The sequence below is a fragment of the Dama dama genome, chromosome 3 (assembly GCF_033118175.1).
Source record: "Dama dama isolate Ldn47 chromosome 3, ASM3311817v1, whole genome shotgun sequence".
Taxonomy (NCBI): Eukaryota; Metazoa; Chordata; class Mammalia; order Artiodactyla; family Cervidae; genus Dama; species Dama dama.
Genome location: NC_083683.1, coordinates 30,064,150 through 30,078,366, shown reverse-complemented (window position 1 = coordinate 30,078,366; position 14,217 = coordinate 30,064,150). Strand labels below are relative to the sequence as shown.

Here is a 14,217-nt window from a genome sequence, read left to right as displayed (position 1 = left end):
CATCTGCAGTGATTTTGGAGTCCAAGAAAACAAAATGTCACTGATGTCACTGCTTCCACTTTTCCCGCTTCTATTTGCTATGAAGTGATGGGACAGGTGCCATGATCTTAATTTTTTTGAATATTGAGTTTTAAGCCAGCTTTTTCATTCTCCTCTTTCATTCTCATCAAGAGGCTCTTTAGTTCCTCTTTACTTTCTGCCATTAGAGTGGCATCATGTGCATATCTGAACCTGTTGATATTTCTCCCAGCAATCTTGATTCCAGCCTGTGATTCATCTAGCCTGGCATTTCACATGATGTACTCTGCATATATATACATACACAGTATGCAATAAAATACAGAGTTCTGAATGACAAACACTGTATCTTGCTTTTATTTAGAGCCTCAAAACACATGGTCAGTCTTTAAATCATCACTGGAAAATAATATACTAAGAACTTGCACAAGATAATAAAACAAAGATACAAAATGAAAATTATCATTGGTAAAGAGTCTGGACAAATATTTCATACAAAAATACAAAGGCATCTGTGAACTTTATTCCACTTAAGCTTTAAGGACAGAAGAGAAGAAAGTGGCTCACTTATCACTGTCACAGTAAACAGTGTAGTAAAATTCTTATGTGTATAGTCCACTGGCAAAGCAGCAGTGGTGGTGATTTAGTTGCTAAGCCATGACCGACTCTTGTGACCCCATGGACTGTAGCCCACCCCACTCCTCTGTCCATGGGATTTTCCAGGCAAGAATACTAGAGTGGGTTGCCATTTCCTTCTCCAGAGGATCTTCCAGAGCCAGGGATTGAACCGGGTCTCCTACATTGTACGAAGATTCTTTACTGACTGAGCTAAAGCATTAGTATACAGCTTTAAAAAATAAACCAAAATTCAAAGGCCAGTCATCTCAGGTTACTCAAATGAACCAGGTTATTAAAAGACAGTGAGCCCTACCACCTCCTAGATGCAAAACAAATATATAGAAGGCCAGAACATTCTTTTTTGAGGGAAGTAGCAAACCACCAAGTAAAAACCCATCTTTCTACTTTGATCACTATTTAGTCAAGTGCCCACTTATGTGGAAAATAAAAGTCTCAGAAGAGTATATAAAATTTAAGATTCAGCCAGATGCTTAAGCCAGCCAAACACACATATTACTGGATCATAGGAAGGGTGGTAGGGAGGTAACACTAAGTTTAATCAAGTTTACTCTTTTCACTACTACCGTTTTAGAGGGACTTTGGTTAAAAAAGTAAAGAAGAAAAAATCATGTCTCAGCAGGTTTTTCTTGGCATTGTTTAGATTATGTCAGCATTTCTACAAGCAAGCATTATGGACTAGCCCCTGGTTATACAAAACCCCTCCTCCTATCAAGCATCCTTACTCATTGTGTGTCTTGTTTGGGGTGTTTCGACACTTGTGGTGGTTGAGAAAACCAAGCAAAAGGGACTGTGGTCAGTGTGACAAATAAGGGAAATGTGAGTGGAGTGGCTTGGTTTCCACTGCCAAGTCTATGACATATCTGCATATTCATTTGTTTTTTTAAGTGAAAATTTTATTGAATTCCTTGTGCTGTACTAAGGACATAACCATTCAACTGAACCACACAGAGTGTCCCTTGCACGTCCGAGTTGCAGGAAGCGCATAGAAAACAAGTGACCCAATAAGCAAGGGAGTCAGCCACGCAGCACTGAGGACTAACAAGGACTTTCTCTGATTCTCATTGAGAGATCTGACCTGGAACCGGACAAGCCTCTGTTTGAATCTTGCTGCCTCTATTTAGCTGTGTGATTCAGTATCTTTTGTAACATCTCTGAACCTCTTTTTCCTCACTTGGAAAAATGAACATAATACCAATTTTGAGGGGTTGCTAAAAATCATTAAGTCAAGTGGAAATTACTGGTTTCAGCAATTTTATATAATCATCTAAGATTTTTATTCTCCTCGTAATTTGGCACTTGAGTAAATAGTGATCAAAGGAGAAAGATGGGTTTTTACTTGGTGGCATAGAAAGCTCTGACATTCTTTGATTTTACTCCTATCTCCTCAAAAAAAAAAAAAAAAAAAAAAAAATCATTCTTTCCACCTTGGAGGCCACCATCTGGTTCCTAATTACCAAAATTCAAAAATACTTTGTAGAACTTTATGTCATGGTAGAAACTAAGCTTCACAATTTTCCTATAAAATGTCTCCCATTCCTATCACCTTCCCCTTCCTCAAATAAAAGACTCTTCCAGCTCACATCTTCAATGTTACTATAGATTTCAGATTTCCTGACAACGTTTGCAGCACTTTACTGAGGATGAAAAACACAGACTCAAGATTAGTATCATTTAAATTCATGAAAAAAAGCATCCTCAATTGGAACTAGGCTTGGTCAGGTCCTCTTCCGATTGGCAGCAATAAAACATACACATTAACATAAATATTCAGTAAAGTTTAGGTTCTACAGCACATGATTAGTTCGCAGCACATTTATTTTGTTTTCTAATTAAACTGGATGCTACCTTCCCTGCTCAGAAACAGGTGCCCACCTGAGTGGGTATACAAGGTAAACAGTATCTCTTTCGACAGCTGATCAATGCTTTTTCCAACTACAAAATGAAGGAATACAAAAAATAGATACTTATATAGTAATATTTACACAAACACAACTCCTCCCAAACTTGGAGCGCCTACTTAAGGAAGCACTCAGTAATATTAAACATGAGATAATTATATACTATCAATGGCTTCAGCTTGAACTGTCTCATTTTTAAAAGTTAACCATACACCCATCTTTTTACTTATTTTTAGTAGCAAATCACTCATATATCTATTACCCTACACACAACTGTGTTTTGATGCCATAGCTCAGAACTGCTATTTTACTGAATGACCTGAAAATATTAAGATTCTACATTCTTGCATATATATATTTGTAATATAAGTAGCATACTAATTTTGTCCTCTAAACAAGATTACTCCCTTAAGACTTTACTTTTTCATCTATAGCCATTCAAATATTCTATAAATATAATTATCAGTCAACAAATGAACAGGCTACCATTATTGTACATAACTTAATAGCATACAGTAACTCCTTAGTGATTCATGTGGTCACATTTTCAGTAAACTACAGAGCTACTCATCTCACACGCTAGTAAAGTAATGCTCAAAATTCTCCAAGCCAGGCTTCATCAATACATGAACTGTGAACTTCCAGATGTTCAAGCAGGTTTTAAGCCGGTTTTAGAAAAGGCAGAGGAACCAGAGATCAAATTACCAACATCTGCTGGATCATCAAAAAAGCAAAACAGTTCCAGAAAAACATCTATTTCTGCTTTAATTGATTATGCCAAAGCCTTTGACTCTGTGGATCACAATAAACTGTGGAAAATTCTGAAAGAGATGAGAATATCAGACCATCTGACCTGCCTCTTGAGAAACCTATATGCAGGTCAGGAAGCAACAGTTAGAACTGGACATGGAATAACAGACTGGTTCCAAATAGGAAAAGGAGTACATCAAGGCTGTATATTGTCACCCTGCTTATTTAACTTATATGCAGAGTGCATCATGAGAAAGGCTGGGCTGGAAGAAGCACAAGCTGGAATCAAGATTGCTGGGAGAAATATCAATAACCTCAGATATTCAGATGATACCACCCTTATGGCAGAAAGTGAAGAGGAACTAAAAAGCCTCTTGATAAAAGTGAAAGAGGAGAGTGAAAAAGTTGGTTTAAAGTTCAACATTCAGAAAACTAAGATAATGGCATCTGGTCCCATCACTTCATAGCAAATAGATAGGGAAACAGTGGAAACAGTGTCAGATTTCTCTTTCGGAGGGGCTCCGAAATCACTGCAGATGGTGACTGCAGCCATGAAATTAAAAGACGCTTACTCCTTAGAAGGAAAGTTATGACCAACATAGATAGCATATTAAAAAGCAGAGACATTACTTTGCCAACAAAGGTCCGTCTAGTCAAGGCTATGGTTTTTTCCAGTGGTCATGTATGGATGTGAGAGTTGGACTATAAAGAAAGCTGAGTACCAAAGAATTGCTGCTTTTGAACTGTGGGAGAAGTGTTGGAGAAGACTCTTGAGAGTCCCTTGGACTGCAAGGAGATCCAACCAGTCCATCCTGAAGGAGATCAGTCCTAGGTGTTCATTGGAAGGACTGATGCTGAGGAGGAAACGCCAATACTTTGGCCACCTGATGCAAAGAGTTGACTCATTTGAAAAGACCCTGATGCTGGGAGAGATTGGGGGCAGGAGGAGAAGGGGACGACAGAGGATGAGATGGCTGGATGGCATCACTGACTTGATGTACATGAGTTTGAGTAAACTCTGGGAGTTGGTGATGGACAGGGAAGCCTGGCGTGCTGCGATTTATGGGGTTACAAAGAGCCGGACACGACTGATCGACTGAACTGAACTGAACAGAGCTATGAATAAAGCAGTAATTTCTCCACTTTACATGTGGAAACTGTCACATGAGCCAAGGTCTGTGCTGTGCTGTGCTTAGTCGCTCAGTTGTGTCCAACTCTTTGCGACCCCATGGACTGCAGCCTGCCAGGCACCGCTGTCCATGGGGATTCTCCAGGCAGGAATACTGGAGTGGGTTGCTGCACCCTCCTCCAGGGAATCTTTCCAACTCAGGGATTGAACCCAAGCCTCCCGATAAACCATAAAAATTGGTCCTCAGACTAGCCTGATTCTCATCCAAATATTTATATTCCAAAAAGGGATTACTTGTGTCTTCAGCATTGGTAGGAACACCAGTTGTGGGCATGGGTGTTCAGTCATATCCAACTTTTTGCAATCCCATGGACTGTACAGCCTTCCAGGCTCCTCTGTCCATGGGATTCTCCAGCTAAGAATAAATGGGTTGCCATTTCCTTCTCCAAGGACCTTCCTGACCCAGGGATCAAACCCCTGTCTTCTGCATCTCCTGCATTGGCAGGCAGATTCTTGACCACTGAGTCAACTAGGAAACCCAGTAACAGCCATTGGAATAATATAAAAAATAAACCAGAGGATTTTCCTTAGGTCACCCTACTCCTACTTAGACGTTGCTTTAAGTTTACTGTAGAAGAGTCTCTTTCTGCAATTGTGATCCAGCAGTCACTTTCATACATTTAGTGTTTATTTTGGGGGAATGTCTGACCATGGTAACTGTTGGTCATTCATTCAAATGTGTATCTACATGGACAAGAAATAAGAAAGGGAAGCAGCCAATAAAATGGATCTAAAAGCTTATATGGGCTCCCCCGGGAGTAAAGAATCCTCCTGGCCTGCAGAAGACCTGGATTCTCCCCTGGAGAAGGGAATGGCAACCCACTCCAGTATTCTTGCCTAAAGAATCCCATAGACAGAGGAACCTTTGTCTAGTGGGCTATAGTCCATGGGGTCACGAAGAGCTGGACATGACTGAGCACGCAAAAGTATATATGCAACTTAGTGTGTGCATGCTCAGTGCCAAGCTCCTCTGTCCATGTAGTCTTCCAGGCAAGAATACTGGAGTGGGTTGCCATTTCCTAGTCCAGGGGATCTTACCCACCCAAGGATTGAACCCACGTCTCTTGCATCTCCTTCATTGTCAGGTGGATTCTTTACCACTGTGACACCTGGGAAGCCCAAAAGCTTATACATAGTTTGGTAAATGTGTTATTTACAGCTGCATTATAGTTTGAGTGCAAAAGGAAAAGCAATAAAACAGCCTTGAAAAAATAATTTGTGAAGGTTCTCATTTACAAACAGAAGAAGCATTGTTTGCTAGTACATCTTAACATCAGTGTTTATATGTGAAGTGTCTTCATGATATAAAACGTTTTCTCCTCAAAAGAAATAGATCATTTTTTAAAAAATCTAACAATTGAATTAAATCTTACTAATGAAGATGATTTACATCAAAGCATTTAGTTCTAAAGTCCCTCTCTAAGTCATTATGCATAATCAGCCAGAGATAATCCTAATTAAAGGCAAAGTGAAGGGGCAAGGGCAATGATAACCTTCAGGATGAAATACTTTATTATTATACTACTACAATATTTACCATCATATTATCAGGGACCCAAAATTTGATGATAACATTCATTTTTTTAGGGGCAGAACACTATTTCTTCTGGAAAGTTTTAAAATGTAGAATAATGTTACAAATTAAAAAAAAATGAATGTGGCTAAATAGTTTAATGATAATAGTTTGTGTTTCTCACTGAATAGTCCCTCAAGTTTCACCTTCTATAATTGTCAGGTCTTTGGTGATCTCTTTTCCTAAACGTCCCAAAGCAGAAGCCACTTTACAGACACTTGGAATATATTGTCATGAAGCCTACACATATGTCAAATTAAGGGCAGCCAGTGGTGACAGGGAGTGACCTCTCAGTGTCCAGGGGTAGCATCCAGAATAAGTGTTGAGATCTCAGCAGGGAGGAATGGCTCTGGGGCATGCCTGGGGCCCAGAACCACAACTCCCAGACCTGAGCAAAGCTTCCCTGAGACCCATCCCAGGTCCCACTGCAGAGCCATCAGACTTCAAGGTGAGGAATTAGCTCAGACCCAGTGGACTCGGGCAGCTTCCTTCCTTGCTTTTTGAATACCAATAGGCCTTCACATTTAGGTGAACCTCTGGACGGGAGGAGGCCACAAAACTGGCTGAAATGAAATGGCAGACAAAGTGGGATGAAAGACTGCAGCAGACTGGATTTCATTCGAAGAAGTTAAAGTACATCACCCATATGCGGCTGATATTCTGGCTTCAACATCAAACATGTTACATGAGCAACAGGCACAAATCAGCAGCTTGCTAATACCAGAATATAAGGGTTGATATCCCTAAAGAAGATATGTTACATTTACGCAATACACAATTTACCTAAAAGGTAAATTAATACATTGAGATGTTAATATTCATCTATCAGCAAAGTTTCCCAAATTACAGAACTCAGTATTACTGATGGTTCATTAGAAACTGCACTCAGCTAACACATAGCTAAAGTATAGTAAAAGATAGTAAGATCTTCCTGGGAGTAATTTGAACCTTTAAGTCACAGATACACTTGGCTAAACAATTCTATCTCTAGTTATTTGTCTTAAGGAAATACCTGTAAAGTCCAAGAGGTAGCTATTTATTTTCATTGCAGCATTGTTTATACAAACTCAGTGTCTACCAGCATAGACTTGGTTAACCACATGCCATTTCAATGAAATATGTATCTATTAAAATGATTTTGTAGAAAGTATTTAAACCACAAGACATTTTATGATCCATTGCTAAATGAAATAAGCAGGTTGCAAGATGCTGCATAAATATGTTCTAATTAATTTTTTTTTTTTTAATTAAAGAGTATTTTAAACGGGAGGTTAGCACTACCTGTATCACTGGCTCATTTTACTGCTGGATTTCAGAGGTGAATGAGAGGGTTCATTCTCTGGTATCTTAAGACTGATGTTGAGGGAAGTATGCACATAAAGTAAACTATTAAAAAAATACTGCTGCATTAGTGCCAAACTAAGTGTCCTGAGAACACAGAACAACTTCATCCACTGGAAATGGAATTCTTCAGAGATGTGACATTTCACTACACAGAAATGGATTAAGCTCCTGCTTTAGTTTGCCAACAAAGGTCCATCTAGTCAAGGCTATGGTTTTTCCAGTGGTCATGTATGGATGTGAGAGTTGGACTGTGAAGAAAGCTGAGTGCCGAAAAATTGCTGCTTTTGAACTGTGGTGTTCGAGAAGACTGTTGAGAGTCCCTTAGATTGCAAGCAGATCCAACCAGTCCATCCTAAAGGAGATCAGTCCTAGGTGTTCATTGGAAGGACTGATGCTGAAGCTGAAACTCCAATACTTTGGCCACCTGATTTGAAGAGCTGACTCATTGGAAAAGACCCTGATGCTGGGAGGGAATGGGCAGGAGGAGAAGTGGACGACAGAGGATGAGATGGCTGGATGGCATCACCAACTCGATGGCCATGAGTTTGAGTAAACTCCGGGAGCTGGTGATGGACCAGAAGGCCTGGCATGCCGTGATTCATGGGGTTGCAAAGAGTCGGACACGACTGAGCAACTTAACTGAACTGAACTGATGTGCCACGCTGTGTTACAGTCCTGGTAATCAAGATGAAGTTCCTGCCCTCCTGTAGTTCACACTCTAGTGGTGGAATGATAGTTCACACAGGAGCAGTGACACTGTCGGTCTAGAGTAGTCTGGTAAAAAAAATAACACAGGCTAATGTGAGAGAGCAACACACACTGCGGGTGGGATGGAGTTTGAGAAAGTCGTCCAGAAAAGTCTCTGCTGACACTGGAAAAGCAACCTAAGTAAAGGAAGTGAGTGAACCATGCAAAGACATGGCATGATTGGAATGTTAAAACCTAACAAGAAAACCAATATGGCGGCAGGGGAGTAAACTCTACAAAGAATCACAGGAAATGAGCGTGAGAGACTGGAGTGATCAGATTGCACAGGGCAAAGTAGTCACTGTAAGGAGTCTGGAGTTAACTTTTCTTTTTTGGTAGTAAAAGTCATAGTTTCAATACTGGATGTCACATGTTGCTTTGACTCGTAGCATTTCCTTGGTGTTAACCAGCAAAGCCACCAAAATATGGGAACTACACAAAACATGGAACACTTCGTGAATGTATGTCATCCTTGTGTGAGGGCCATGATAATCCTCTCTGTGTGATTTCAATTTTAGTGTATGTGCTGCTGAAGCAAGCCCTGGAATTTCTTTTAACTAGAAAGGAATACCACGGAAGCACAACATGATCTCACATATTTTTACAAAAAACCTGAGATCTTGACTGGAAAACTGACTGCATGAGACATAGGAAAAAGGGAGACCACTTAGGAGGCTGTTAATGCTCCATGGCAAAGACTGGGGTAAAAGCAGAGGAGCCAGTGAGATATGGTTAGGTGTGGAATATCTTGTAGATATATGACTGGTAAGACTGGATATAGGTATGACATAAAAACAGGAGTCAAAGATGACTCCATAGCTTTGGCTTGTGGCACCTACGTGAATGCAGGTATCATTTATACACAAGAAAAAGATTTCTTGAGAGCAAGTGTTGGTAGGAAGGTGCGTGTGTAGTGGAGTAATCAACTCCTATTTGATTGAGATGCTAGAGCAGCAGAGTATGGAGGACTAATTCAGAAAGCCTGACCAGAGAGGAATCACAGATCAAAGGCTTGGCAAAAACACCAGATATCTGGTAGCTTCCCTGAGAAGTTAAAGGAAAATTTGCAAGAATGCCAAGAGGAAAGCAAAAAAAAGAAAAAAGGGCAAAAACAAAACCAAAAAAAAAAACAAAACAAGCCTTCTATTTAAAGCATGGCTTCAGTAAAAGAGAAGAAAAATATTTTAAATAAATATTTAAAATAAGTAGCTTGACTTTCACAAGTATTTTAAATATTAGTAAAAAATAAATTATATGTTGCTTTCTATACAGCTTTGACATTTATGAGTAAAAAAAAGTTAAGATTTTTAAGGTATTAATACAAATAGCCAATTTCTAAAATATTACATAATGAAAGATGTTTAGCTTATTCAGATATCCTGTTATATAACAAATTTTTACTTCCTTTCTACATTTGTTCACTTGCATTTTTCCCCTTCAAGCTTAAAGAGGTCACCCACACATACTACAGTAACAGTTCGGTAGGAGATAATTAATTTGATAGGATGCAACCACATCTTAAGCTCTATCTGGACAAACTGCTTAGGCTGTTACATTGCATTGCTACCCTAAACTCAGTTAAGTTAAAACTCTTTTCCATCTATAAAATAAATTTATCAGAACATTTTATTATTAAAATGTCTAAGGATGTTGTGGTGACGTAGAAATTTTCTTTAAACACATTTATAATTAAATTGCAGATACATATATCCTAAAATTTTACTTTAGAATTATGAAATCATTTTTAAATATCAAAATGAGCTATATTTAGACTTCAGAATAGTACACAGAATTTCTCTTTGACTCATAAATTAAATAGAAAAATATCTGTTTGTAATGAAAACAATGAACTTTCAGCAATCCATTAAATTTATTCATTTATTTCTTAATCCAATAAATATTTACTGGGGACTGTGTTAAGCACTAGGATAAGAATGGTGAATTAGGGACAACCTTTGCCTTCATGAAGAGTCCAAAACTGTAGGTGTTATGAGTACAACATAATATTCTAAGTGAATTTCACTTAGAACTAGCTGAAGTACTTGGGAAAGTCTTCCAAAAGGAAGTGCTGCTTGCTCTAAAAAATCTGAGAGCTGTGTGATTGACTAGTTGAAGGGAGACAAAAATAACGTGAAGTAGAGACACAACAAAGGTAACATCTCTGTGGCAAAAACACTGCAAAAAGCCAGGGTGAGGGAGCCAGAGAGAAGGAATGGAGGTGTGCTACTCGAAAAGGTTGAAGGCAGAGCCTACCTGGCAGATAGATTCCATGAAGGAATTTGTCCTTATCTGTTTTGTCAATATCACTCTGAAGGTTGTGTGGATAACAGTTGTAATGGGAACAGAAGGGAAGCAGGCAGATTAATCCAGGCTTTTAAAAGAGAGTGATGGGCTGATAATGGAGAGGAAGATTAGTGGACTGACAGGAGGGATATTTAGGTAATACAGATAGGATTACAAGATGGATAGGAGAGGGAGAGGGTGTGAGATGGAGGTCACAAAGATGACCTCAAGGTTTCTGATCCTGAAACTGAGATAAAGTAGGTAAACAATGGGAGAAAAGACCAAGTTAAGGGGGGAAATCATGAGCTCAGTTCTGAGAATTGTACAGACTGAGGTACCTTTGAGATATCTGAGTTGTCAAAGATATGGTTTGTTAGTCAGGCTGAATCAAGAGAACTGAATTAAGGTAAAACAGTATTTCAAGAAGACGTGAGCAGTCAATTATGTCAGTTTCTGAAAAACACCCAGTGGGTTTAGTGACATAGAGATCAGACACTAGTAAGTTCAGTAAGGTGTATTTTTATATATAGAAGGAGTTGGGGTAAGTCTGGGGAGAGAGTTGATGGAAATGATACTCTCAGTCAATATGTCTGGCTCTGAAGGAGAGGGGACGTGATCATGTCAGTAGAAGGGAATGAGGCATATTGAGTGTTTGGAAAAAGAATACAGAAAATCAAAACATAAATTGGAACTGGAAATAAAGATTAATGTGTAGATTTACTTTTTCATAGTTGAGTTGAAAATTAAAAGAGAAAAGTTCAAAACTCTAGAATTCTTAGTTAACTTTCCAATTATAACCAAGGCCAAAATAAACCAGTTCAGAATTCTTTAAACTGAGTCTTTTCCTTCTGGGTCCCCTAAGAGAGCACTTGATTCTTGCTTTTCTTGTGACCCTTACCAGACCCTTACCATACCCCATACCTATTCCCACTTGTAATCTCTTCTAATCGTAAACCACTCTAGGATATTGGTTTAGTCAACACTCAGCCAAGGGCCAGGATTTCCCTGGTGGCTCAGAGGGTAAAAGCATCTGCCTACAATGCAGGAAACCCGGGTTCTATCCCTGGGTTGGGAAGATCCCCTGGAGAAGGAAATGGCAACCCTCTCCAGTATTCTTGCCTGGAAAATCCCATGGATGGAGCAGCCTACAGGCTATAGTCCATGGGGTCGCAAAGAGTCGGACACAACTGAGTGACTTCACTTTTAGCCAAGGGCCAGATGCTGTGTGCGTGAAGTCTCTTCAGTCATGTCTGACTCTCCTTGTGACCCTATGGACTGTGGCCCTCCAGGCTCCGCTGTCCATGGGATTCTCCAGGCAAGAATACTGGAGTGGGTTGCCATGCCCTCCTCCAGGGGATCTTCCTGACCCAGGAATCGAACCTGAAACTCTTACATCTCCTGCCTGGGCAGGTGGGTTGTTTACCGCTAGCACCACCTGGAAAGCTGCCAGACGCATGGTAGGTAGTCATAAATGCATGAAAACTTTAAATATCTTGGAAAAGCAAATACTGAAAACACACTTCATATTCTCATTGGAAAGTCCTGCTGCCTCCATGATAGAGTGTGTAGGCTTCAGTGGGTAAATCTGACAACATCATGAGGCTCAAGCAATACCCAGAATGTCACCCCTGTCACTTTTGTCAATACCTCCTCTATACAAGGGGAAAAAAAGGAAACCACAATTTCAATTAGCCTTCCGTGGTCCATAAGACGGCACCACAAGTTCACAGAAAACAGACACTAATATTACACTTTAGATGGATAAAGTGGTCCATGTGATCTCTGTTTCAGGAATCAGTGTCACTGGAAAGCCCCCAGATTTAGCTATTGCAACAACTCCAACCATTTGGCTGCACTGTTTGTGCAAATGGATGCTTCTTGTTTGTCATGAGAAATTGCTGGATTTCTTCATCCCAAACTGTTTAGCCATGGCGTGGAAAGCTGCTACGCTGACTGGTCCCCAAGAGGCAGCTTTGGCTCACAGAGTTCAGAGCTGACACTCGTGCTCAGAAGTTAAACCCCATGGGGATGATTAGGAAAGCTGCATTGTGAGAGTGGAGAAGCAGGAGTGCCAACAACAGCTGCATTGCAGCTGGGTCACAAAGGAGAACAAGCAATCCCCTGACGCCATAAAAGGTAGTGGATGACAGGGAGGCGATCTCTGCACCTCCATTTGTCACTGGCAGGCTGCCACAACTCTAAAATCCAAATGCTCTCACAAGAAGATAAAGCCAGATGTAAATAATTCCCTAATTTCATACCTTTTTTTTGGTCGAAATCTTCAGCAGTAAGGATAGAGAGGGTTATTTAATTTATTTAGATGTAAATTTCTTTGATGACTGAACCAGTATACTGAATAAAAGCACTGGATTCAGTCACAGAAAGTGTTAGTCAGTTGTGTCTGACTCTTTGTGACCCATGGACTATAGCCCACCAGGCTCCTCTGTCCATGGAATTCTCCAGGCAAGAATACTGGAATGGGTAGCTATCTCCTTCTCCAGAGGATCTGCCCAACCCAGGGATCAAATCCAGTTCTCCTGCATTGCAAGCAAATTCTTTACCATCTGAGCACACCAGGAACCTGAATTCTAGTCTGGTTCTGATACCAAGAAGATGAATCACCAAGGAAAGCCACTAATTTGAATAGGCTTTGCTTTTCTCAATTGTCAATCAAAGGATATGGACTGATTAAACTCTACTGGCTTAAAAAATGGAGTTCAATTCAGGGAAGTCATCATTGGTTAAAAATTCAGATTAAAGAAAGTTAAGCTCTTAATTCACATCATACTCCCTTGCTTCCATTGCTTTTCAATCCATGACAGAGAAAAGGAATGCCAGTTCCTTCTCCCCTAGATCCAGCCAGCTGACACTGAGACTGGCCATAGTAGCCAAGACCTAAAATCCATTGTATTTTAATTTATTAACAAACAAAATTAAATGGAATTGGAATGAATGACCCCCTTATTTTCTTCTGAAAGGACTTTAAGGTAAAGAGTCCTATCAAAGGTAAAATGTCTTGAAAGTGAAAGTGGCTCAGTCATGTCCAACTCTTCGGGACCCCATGGACCATACAGTCCATGAAATTCTCCAGGCCAGAATACTGGAGTGGGTAGCCTATCCCTTCTCCAGTGGATCTTCCTGACCCAGGAATCGAACCAGGGTCTCCTGCATTGCAGGAGGATTCTTTACGAACTGAGCTATCAGGGAAGCCAAAATGTCCTAGAAAGGTTCTTATACCAACCAGACTACATGCATATTGAAATAGTATACTGTGCTTCTCATTGTGTAAGTAATTCTCAGAAGTAATTCTGGTTTGCCTGAAACTACTCTGTGTCCAGTGTTAGAGTGTAAAAATAATAGCCACCCCTTCCTGGTTTGGACAAATATTCTATAGTTACCCTAATTCTTGTTTCCCTCTCACAAGTATTCACCTAAATCAGACAAGTCAACAATGGCTTTATGACACTGGAATATCAGCTGAAACCAGGAGACTCCAACAGCAGCATCGGTGAGGTCTTACTGCAACCTCAGCTTCCTATTTCCGCCACACTCCTAACAAAGAAGACATGAACAAAGATATCCTTTCACAGCACAAGGCCATCTGATCCTTGTCAAGCATAATTAAGTTTCCATTCATCTCTGCTTTCCCAAGACAGATTTTTTTGGGAGTCTGATGTCCTAGCACATTGCAATTCTACTTTCTCTTTACAGGTTATAAGAAAAGAACAGAAACACTGTAAGACCAGCTTACTACGTGCCAGGTGCTATTCGAGGCT

General features: G+C 40.0%; 1 protein-coding gene and 1 pseudogene across 3 annotated transcripts in view; both read right to left on the bottom strand.

Moving 5' to 3' along the window:
* Positions 1 to 14,217, bottom strand: part of TMTC2 (transmembrane O-mannosyltransferase targeting cadherins 2) — a 393,432-nt gene that overhangs the window by 90,353 nt on the left and 288,862 nt on the right. The window lies entirely within an intron of this gene.
* On the bottom strand, positions 8,596 to 8,696 carry LOC133049271 (U6 spliceosomal RNA; annotated as a pseudogene).